At 47.7% G+C, this 9582-nt stretch overlaps 1 pseudogene; it reads left to right on the top strand.

Annotated features, from left to right (window-relative positions):
* The first annotated feature begins 7969 nt into the window (after window positions 1-7969).
* On the top strand, window positions 7970-8863 carry LOC127193237 (transmembrane epididymal protein 1-like; annotated as a pseudogene).
* Window positions 8864-9582: the final 719 nt, after the last annotated feature.

The raw sequence follows: 9582 nt of genomic DNA, 5'->3' as shown, positions 1-9582 counted from the left end.
AACGTGGACACTGGGATACAAATAGCTCTTTGAATCTCCAAAGCTCAGATTGTTTGAGTGTTTACCTAAAATGTCCAAGTCTTGCTGGGTCATGGGGTGGTTCCATGGCAGTGGTGGATGTTGAACCCAAAGCCTTGCACATACAGGCAAGAACTCTATCTCCCATCCTTTTTTTTTTTTTTTTTCCTTTATGTTATTTTTAGATTTTTATTTTGAGGTGGGGTTTCATCAAGCTGTTCAGGCTGGCCTTGAGCTTGGCTTGCTTTCTGGGGCAGACAGGATGTCAGCTTTTGGTTTTCTGCTCAGCCTCTCAAGTAGCTTGAGTAACAGGCTGGCACCACCAGGCCCAGTCCAATGCCAATTTTTTTTTTCTTTTTGAGACAGGGTTTCTTTGTGTAGCCTTGGCTGTCCTGGACTCACTTTGTAGACCAGGCTGGCCTTGAACACACAGAGATCTGCCTGCCTCTGCCTCCCGAGTGCTGGGATTAAAGGCGTGTGCTATCACTGCCTGGCAGCTAATTTTAGTAATGTAAGTATGTAGCCCGTTAGAAAACAATGGAAAGACAGAAAACACAAATAATATTAGAAATTAGAAAAACAACATATTGACAGATACAAAAGAAGGAAAAATAATTATAAGACATTATTATGTAGGACTCCGTAGCAGCTTTCTTGAGCATCTAGAGAAAATTGTTCCTGAAAACATATGACTGACAACAAATAAAATAGAGAACTTAAACACACCAGTTTGGGTAGTAGAAACTAGAAAAATAAAAGTAATCTAGGAGATAGTCTCATGTAGCCCAGGCTAGCCTCAAGTTCTTTATGTAGCTGAGGCTGGTCTTGAACTCCTGATCCTATTGCCTTCACCTCCCAGGCACTGGAATTAAAGCGTGCACCACTATGGCCAGCATATGGGGAGGACTCTGAAATATGACAGAATAATCACCAGTAGCTAATAGCAAATCTTGCTAAAGCCACGAAGCTCTCAGATTATTCCTATAAATATCAGCTACCAGGAAGGAAGGAATGCATCCCAGGATCATTCAGCCTTGTTTTAAAGCTTGGCTGCACTGAGGAGGGAAAACAAAAACAAAACAAAACAAAACAACAAACAAATAAATAAACCCTTTGTTTGTGAATGGTGGGCTTATATGTTGACCAGAATCTAAAAGACAAAAAATTCTGGATGTGGTGGCATACCCATGTTCCCAACACTCAGGACGCTGAGGCAGGAGGATCAAGAGTTTAAGACCAGGTTAGACTACAGAGTGACAGCTCATCTCAAATTAAAAACAAACAAACAAACAAACAAAAAACAAAAAAAAAAAAAACCCCAAAAACAAATACTAACTGAAACAAAAATAAAATAAATATGCAAGATACTTAAAGGTTGTAATACACAGGGCTGGAGAGATGGCTCAGTGGCTAAGAGTGCTGCCTGCTCTTCCAGAGGTCCTGAGTTCAATTCCCAGCAACCACATGGTGGCTCACAACCATCTATAATGTAGTCTGATACCCTCTTCTGCAGATAAAGCACTCATATGCGATAAATAAAATAAATAAATCTGGGGAAAAAAAAAAAGATTGTAATACACATTATGCTGGAAGTAAAGAAACGGTGGTTAGGGGAAGCAAAAGCCCTGACTCCAGCTGGGCTGGCCCAGAAAGGCTAACCATCTGGAGGAGATACCAAGCTAAGGCCTTCCGCGGGGCGGTGGCAACCCAGAGAGCAGGGAATGTGTGGGGCCACCCAGGAACAGCAAGAAAGCCATCATAGCTGCACTTATATGGAGCACCAAAGAATGAATGAAGGTGGGATCCTACTCAGAGGACTAGAAGCCATTGAAGACCTTCAAGCACATTTATGCCTTTATGGTGTGTGTTGGTGGGGGAGGGGGACGGAAGAAGGGGGGGGGGCTGCGGGGAGAGGGAGAGGGAGAGAAGTGGGTGTGGAGCTTAGAGCTTTGTAGTGCTTAGGACACACTTTATCTCTAAGCTAAACCTCCAGTTCTGAGTGTCCTCTATGCCTCCGCCCGCGCCAACCGGAGGGCCTGGCTGTGTGGAAGGAGAGAACTGAGGAGAGGGACAGCACCGGGGAGAGGACAGAGGCGACCTCTGCGTGCCCGCCGAGGCTGACCCACGGCGCACTCCTCCAGGTCTGTCCCTGGCACGCTACATCCCCTGAGCTGAAGACCACCCAGATCCCATAGCAGGGACAGTGCGCAACCTCAGAGGAGAAGTTCAAAATCCTCCCACTAGAGGGCACAGGTGCGCTTCGCAGAACCGAGAGACTCGGGCGGAGCTTCCGGGACTGGACCAGGCTGCTGGGGCTCCGCATGGGCCCTCCAAGCTCCTCCGCACGCTTTCACCCATGCACCCCGGAGGCTCCAGGAGGCCAGATCCACAGGAGCTGAGCCAGACGCGCCAAATGACGGGGTGACAGATGTCAATCACTTCAAATCCCGAGCTTGACTGTCTTTATGCCTCTCAAGTCTGCATTCCACATGGTCTCTTCCTCTGATTGTTAATTAACTCTTTTATTGAATTCTTAGTTGGCTGCGGCAGCACTGTTCGCACTTGTGTATCTAGGTGGCTCAAAAGCAAAACAAAGACAAAATGAAAGACCCCCACAAAAACAAAAACAAAACCTCCAGTGTTGGTTTCAAAATTTCCATACTCTTACATAAAAATGTAAATGCAGCCTTTGTTACCATGGACACAGTCAGCATCATTTCATTTAGCCTGTATCACATAAGCATAGAATCTGGGATGCTCGGGATCTGATTCTGTAGTCCACGGGCTCCATTTTGTCCCCGTTTTGCTTGTTTGTTTTTTGTTGTGTTGTTCTGGTGTGTGTGTGTGTGTGTGTGTGTGTGTGTGTGTGTGTGTGTGTGTGTTTTCTCTCCTGTGCTTTACAGCCATCTATTTGGAAGTACCATTTTGAGAACTAATTTGAGAAAGGATCTTTCTTCTTTCTCCCAACACCCGAGGGCACTAGACAACCTGGAATGGGGCTTGAGAACGTCCAGTATTACTTGGAGTCAGTACCCGCTCCTCTGTGCAGACACAGCCCAGGGTGAAGGAGTCACTCAGCTGGATGACAAACACTCCTGGCACCCTGGGTCTAGCAGGCCCTGCAAAATGTGACTCTTGTCATGGTGGTGTCATGGTGGTTCAGGGGTCGGGTGGGCAGTCTCCAGGGCAGCCTGAAACTGGATCACAAGCTTGGCCTCTGAGTTGCCTCCCCTGCTCCTCCCCCCCCCCACCCCCCTGGACCTCGCGGGTGACCTCACCCCAGCAAGGTTCCCCTCTCTGTCCTATCCTTCTACCATTCTTTAAAAAGTGTTCTTGTAGCTGGATATCTCACACCTTTAATCCCAGCACTCAGGAGGCAGAGACAGGCCAACTCTGGTGAGCTCAAGGCCAGCCTGGGCTACAGAGTGAGTTCCAGGACAGCCAGAGCTCTGTGAGAGCCGCAGTCTCAAAAAACAAAACAAGACAAAAAATCCTTGTCAGAAGGTGTCCATTGCACATGACAATGGGCTTCTTGGGACACCTTCAGGTACATAATGTATTTCAACCAGCCTCATGCAGTTACTTGTTTCTGCTGTTCCCTGTTCCTTGTCAACTAACCCCTGACACTCCCATGTGTCTCCCCCTCCCCTGCCCCAGACAGGCTTTCTCTGGGTTAGCCTTGGCTCTCCTGGACTCCATCTGTAGACCAGGCTGGCCTCAAACTCACAGAGATCCTCCTGCCTCTGCCTCCCGAGTTCTGGGATTAAAGGCGTGCACCACCACGCCCAGCAGGACAGCTATTTCTAAGTGTCTAGTTGCCTCTCTCACACCCCATCTACTGCTTGAACTTGGATTCTTTTTTTTTTTTTTTTTTTTTTAAATTCACTCACTTCACAAGAGCAACCACTAGAGGTCGCCAGGCCTGTGCCTTGGGCCCAGCTTAGAGGCCATTGCCCTATCTCCCCGAATGTCCATCTACATAGCAGGCGTCTCTGCTATGATGCTAGGGTTCCTGTGTGGGGAACTGATACAGACCTCTACAGGCTCTTCTGTGAGTGAGCGTCTCCAGCACAAGCTATCTAGGAAGAGGTGTGTTCTGACAAGGTCACACGGACACCAGCACATGCTTTCTGTCTAACTGTACACACGGGGTCTCTACCTGTGTACGGAGAGCTGTAAGCTTACATTGTATGTCATTAAGATTCTCCCACGGTTGTGGGGAGAGCGGGGACAGCCTCTGACGTGAACTCTGGTGCCCTCGATTTGCTCACTTCCCCTTGGTGGGGAGGCCCAGCGGCACACAGAGGAAGGGGAAGCAGGCTATCTGGGTGAGACTTGACAGGCTGTGGTCATATGGTAGGTGAAGAGGTCCCCTTCTGTCAGAGGTCTAGAGAAGAGAAATAGGGCGGAGGAGGGAAGGAGGGAGGGAGGGAGGAAGGGAGGGAGGGAGAGAGGGAAGAGGAAGATACAAGTAAAGGAGTAACAATCAGGATGTAATCTGTATAAATTATATATTTATATATCATTATTGGCACAAGGCCTTTCTCTTATTTTTATTTATCCCCTTATTCTCCTTTATCCATAGGCCTCGGCATTCTCCTTTCTCCAAGAGTAACTCCCCCCGCCCCAAGGGTAGCTTTTATTGTGCTAACAGACACTATCTGGTTGTTCTTCTTTGTTTTGTTTTTGTTTTTTCCTTTCCGAGTCAGGGTTTCTCTGTGTAGCCTTGGCTGTCTGGACTCACTTTGTAGACCAGGCTGGCCTCGAACTCACATGGATCCCCCTGCCTCTGCCTCCCAAGTACTGGGATTAAAGGCGTGTGCCTTTAAGATTTATTTATTTATTATGTATACAGTGTTCTGCCTGCATGCACACCAGGAGAGGGCACCAGATCTCATTATGAGCCACCATGTTGTTGCTGGGACTTGAACTCAGGACCTTGGAAACAGCAGATGGTGCTCTTAACCTCTGAGCCATCTCTCCAGCCCCTATCAGTTTGTTCTTCATTCTTCCCCTACAGAAAACTTTTGCTGTGAGCATCTCTGTAATTTTCTTATGGGCTGGGTGGGGATTTCCTGTAGAGAGGATTGCTAAGGCAGAGGCCGACACGACACATGTGAGCCCAGGCCAGCCAAAATCCAACAGGACCACACCCTTCTAATTCTCTTCACAGCTGCCCACCCTTCAGTGATGCAAGACCGACATCTACGGACACTAAGCCCTTCCAGCTTACCTTTCAAACAGAGACACTTCAACACACACACATGCTGGGTTATCTGCAGCGCTTTAATTCTCTATTATCTTTTCATGCGCTTATCAGCTCAGATTTCTCATCTATTTGCCTGTGGCTGGCTTGCCCATCCTTTTTTTTTTTTTTTTTTTTTTTTTTTCTTTTAAAAAATATTTATTTTATGTGCACGCATCTGAGTGCGTGTCTGCATACCACAATGAGTACAGAGTCTGCGGTGGTCAGAAGAGGTCATCGGATCTTCTAGAACTGGAGAACTGTTGTTAGTCACCATATGTGTGCTTGTACCCATTTTTCTACTGAGCTACTGTCTTAGTTACTGCTCTGTTGCTGTGAAGAGACGCCATGGCCATACCTTCATGTACGGCCACCATCTGGTGACCACGCATCCAATTATAAGAGCCTATGGGGGCCATTCTTAGTTTTCCCTTATGGCTCCGCAGGAATCTTTCTGTGTAGTTTAGAGTAGCCTCAGCATCTTGTTGCCTTTAGGTATTGCAGTGTCTTCCTTCATTCACTGATGCCAATTGATTTTGCCACAGTGTCCTTCATAGGACAAACATTCTTCATTTTATGTAGCTGTTTATTAAATTAGTTAATCATTTCCCCCATGGGAGTTGAGCTTTTATTTTGTTTTTTTGTTGTTTTGTTTTGTTTTGTTTTGTTTTTTCGAGACAGGGTTTCCCTGTGTAGCCCCTTGGCTGTCTGTCCTAGACTCTGTAGACTGGGCTGGCCTCGAACTCACGGTAATCCACCTGCCTCTGCCTCCCGAGGGCTGGGACTTGAACTTTTGAGTCCTTAGGAAGCTCATTCGTGATCCTGTAGTGTAATCTTTTCCACTTCCATCTCCTAACTACTTGGTTTTTTTTTCCCCTCAGTTTACTCTTAATTTCATCTAGAGTTTTACAGACCATTTTCCTACATAGCATTAGGTAGGTAGATGTTAAGGCTCTTGTAACCAGGCAGGACGTCTTAGGGCTTCTATTGCTAAAATAAAACACTTTAACTGAAAGCAACTTGTGCAGGAAAGGGTTTGTTTCAGCACACAGCTCTCCATCACACTTGGTCACTGAAGGAAGAAGTCAGGGCAGGAAGTCATGGCAGGAACGGGAAGCAGAAGCTGTGGAGGATGCTGCTCACTGGCTTGCTCCTCACGGCTTGCTCAGCCTGCTTTCTCTATGACTCAGGACCAGCTGCTCAGGGGTAAGCTCTAGCTTGATGTCCTAGCCATGGAGGATGCTGCTCACTGGCTTGCTCCTCACGGCTTGCTCAGCCTGCTTTCTCTATGACTCAGGACCAGCTGCTCAGGGGTGAGCTCAGATTGACGTCCTATCCTACAAGCCATCTTCCTTGATTCAAGAGGCTATTAGGCTCCTTGCAGGTTTCTCTGGATGTCTGATGAGGAGGATGTTGTGAGAAGAGCCATTCCAGTCTCATGGAACTGCTGTCTGGGTATATGCCAATGAGAAACCTAAGAGTTTTATTTGCATCTTTCTCACCAGTGGCAACACATTGGCCTGTGCTCTTCCCTTGGCTTTTTTTTTTTTTTTTTGAAAACACTAAACAAACCATACCTACACTTGACTTCTGCAATAAGGCCCAGAGTGGATGGGAGAACACTGAGAATTCTGTAACAAAAACTGAGAGGAGAAATAGCTGAGCAACATACCTGTGCATAAGGTTGTGGAAGGGAACATGTGTGTGTGTGTGTGTGTGTGTGTGTGTGTATTGATATATGTTATCCATACAGAGAAACTCACAGCTCAGCGGGTTTCCCCCCCAAATTACCTGTGTATCCAGCATCTGATCAAGAAATAGAATTTTATTAGGATCCCAGAAATAACTCCAAAAGTCCTCTGAAAGGGAGGAAAATGGATCAGTTCAGTATTTACTGATGGAGACATATTTGGATGGCTGACCTTGTTAGGGCTGTCAGAGGCCATCTCTTGAAGACTCCATCTCACCGTCATCAGACAATCAAGCTCTGAGATAAATGAGCTCTGAGCTCCAGACCATACCAGATTAGATCAGTTGGCTTTCAGCTCATGCACTTATTGTATGTGGGGGTCATGTGTGGGATCGTGTGTGTGTGTGTGTGTGTGTGTGTGTGTGTGTGTGTCTTTGTGTCTGTGTGTGTGGTGTGTGTCTGTGTGGGAGTGCCCAAGAAGAGAAGAGGGTGCCAATCCCCCAGAGCTGAAGTTATGGGCAGTTTTGAACTGCCCCCAGGTAGGTGTTGGGACCAAACTTGAGTCCTCTTAAAGAGCAGATAAAAGCTCTTAACGACCAAGCCATTTCTCCATTCCCCCTGCGGAGGAACTTAAATAAAAGGAATATTTATATGGTGCCTGGCACCAGCAGTCAGTAGTAGAGTCAGCCCACTTTTCTTATGCCAAAGCCCCCCAGTTCTTCCCTTTTCCCCCAGGGACTGGGGTGTGGGGCTTAATGAGGAAGGGGCAAGCTGGACCTGCAGTACCTGCCGCGTGGTACAGCAGCTGAAATCTCAGTCCCAGTAAACTTCAGTCGGGAGCATTGTGAGATGATTGAAAACCACACCCTGGGAGTGGCTCAGATCTACTTTCTTGCACACGGGTCGCAGTGCCAGGCTCCTGGAGGCCCAGAGAATCCCTTAGAGGTGTCTGAGCTAGTGGAGGTGTGTCTCACCTGTCAGTTCTGGTCCTGTCCGACTCAACACACACAAAAGCCATGGGAAGCTTTGAAGAACAGCTGGTGCCAGCCACAGGCTTCCTCGTCCACTCAATCTACCACACAGTGCTGTCATTCTCAACCCTGATGCGGGAACAGAGAGTCCTCAAGCACCCCATGCTCCCATGAAAGCTGTGGGGACACACGCTGTTGGAGCAGGTATCGTATGAAGCAACGGCAGAGGTGGTTGGCCCCACCACTAGCGTTGTTGGTGAATCCTTCTGTCCCGCTGGGACAAACCATCTGAGTGTAATAGAGCGGAAGGACCCTCAGCGGCCATTTCTCTTCAAGGATTCCTGGCAGCATATAACCATGTTTGGGTTCTTTCTTCTCAGCGGTGTGGTGGACATTGTGAGTCGGTCACACTTGTGGAGTTGGAGTGTGAGGCTGGGACGTGCAGAAGACCTGGCCTTCTATGTGGTGGCACTGGTATTGAGAGCCCACATTGAGAACAAAACTCCTTGGGGGATTTGGGTGTATTTTCTGCTATTATTTCTTGCCTTCTTGCTTGCTCTGGTGCTCACTGTGGAGATCTGGCTCCCCAGCAATGTCCCACTCTGGCTCCTCAAGGGCTGGCTGGGGCTGGTGTTCAGCACCTGGCTGCTGCAGATCTCTGAGCTGTATATACCTCTCACTGGACAGCCTCGGTGGGCGGACAACCTTACGGACCTGGCAGTTGTAGCCATCTTCTTCTGCTGGTAGCTGGCCTTAGGGGCTGCCTTGCTGCTTGCCCTCTATGGCCTCTGCAGACTCTGGCATTGTCACTATCCTTCCTGGACAAAGAGTCCTGGTGCTAGGTACTGCCCTATGGAACCCAGTGGCGAAGGACTAGAAAAGCTCAGAGCAGAGGCTGTGCCACTGGGTGGAGGTGTGGAGGAACAGGAGCTGTCTTGACTGCGTATTCACAGTTTCACAGTCCCAACCTGGAGTCCACAGCACAGACTTCCATCCTAGGATCTAGGTTCCTTATCCCCAAATAAGCCCTCTAGCTCCAAGGATGACTTCTTGGTTATCACTGCAGGTCAGTCTCTCACCCGTTCCCTCATCCATATGGTTTCTGGTCATGCATGTATAAAGAATAAAACAGTGCTTTTCTATAACAGCTTTGAGTAGCTTTTCTGAGAGAGAGAGAGAGAGAGAGAGAGAGAGAGAGAGAGAGAGAGAGAGAGAGGAGAAATTCTCAAAGGTAGTTGTAATAAGGTGATTAAAACATAAGTTTAGGGCTGATGAGATGCTTAGTGGGTTAGAGGCACCTGCCACAAGCCTGTGGACCCACCATCTATCCTTGCGACCCAAAGTGTAGGAGAGGTGTGATTCTCGAAAGTTGTCCCCTGACAGTTCTGTCGCACACAACGCATTAGAAATAAAGTGCATCCTGAGTATGCCTGGGAACTTGGGTGGGGGGGGGGGCAATCTCTAGCCCTGCAAAATAAAAAAGCAAGCAAATAGCTTAAAGTGACTTGGTTTTTTCTGTGACACAAAACAGCTTGTTACAGCTTCTTCAGAGAATCTGTGAGTGCTTCTGGGAGAGAAGGAAAAAAAAAAAAAAAAAAAAAAAAAAAAAGCTGGATCTTCCCTGAGGAGAACGAGGGTAGGTGAAGGATAGCCACAAA

The sequence above is a fragment of the Acomys russatus genome, chromosome 8 (assembly GCF_903995435.1).
Source record: "Acomys russatus chromosome 8, mAcoRus1.1, whole genome shotgun sequence".
Classification (NCBI taxonomy): Eukaryota; Metazoa; Chordata; class Mammalia; order Rodentia; family Muridae; genus Acomys; species Acomys russatus.
Note: the sequence above shows the minus strand (reverse complement) of the source record. Positions and strands in the feature narration are given on the sequence as shown.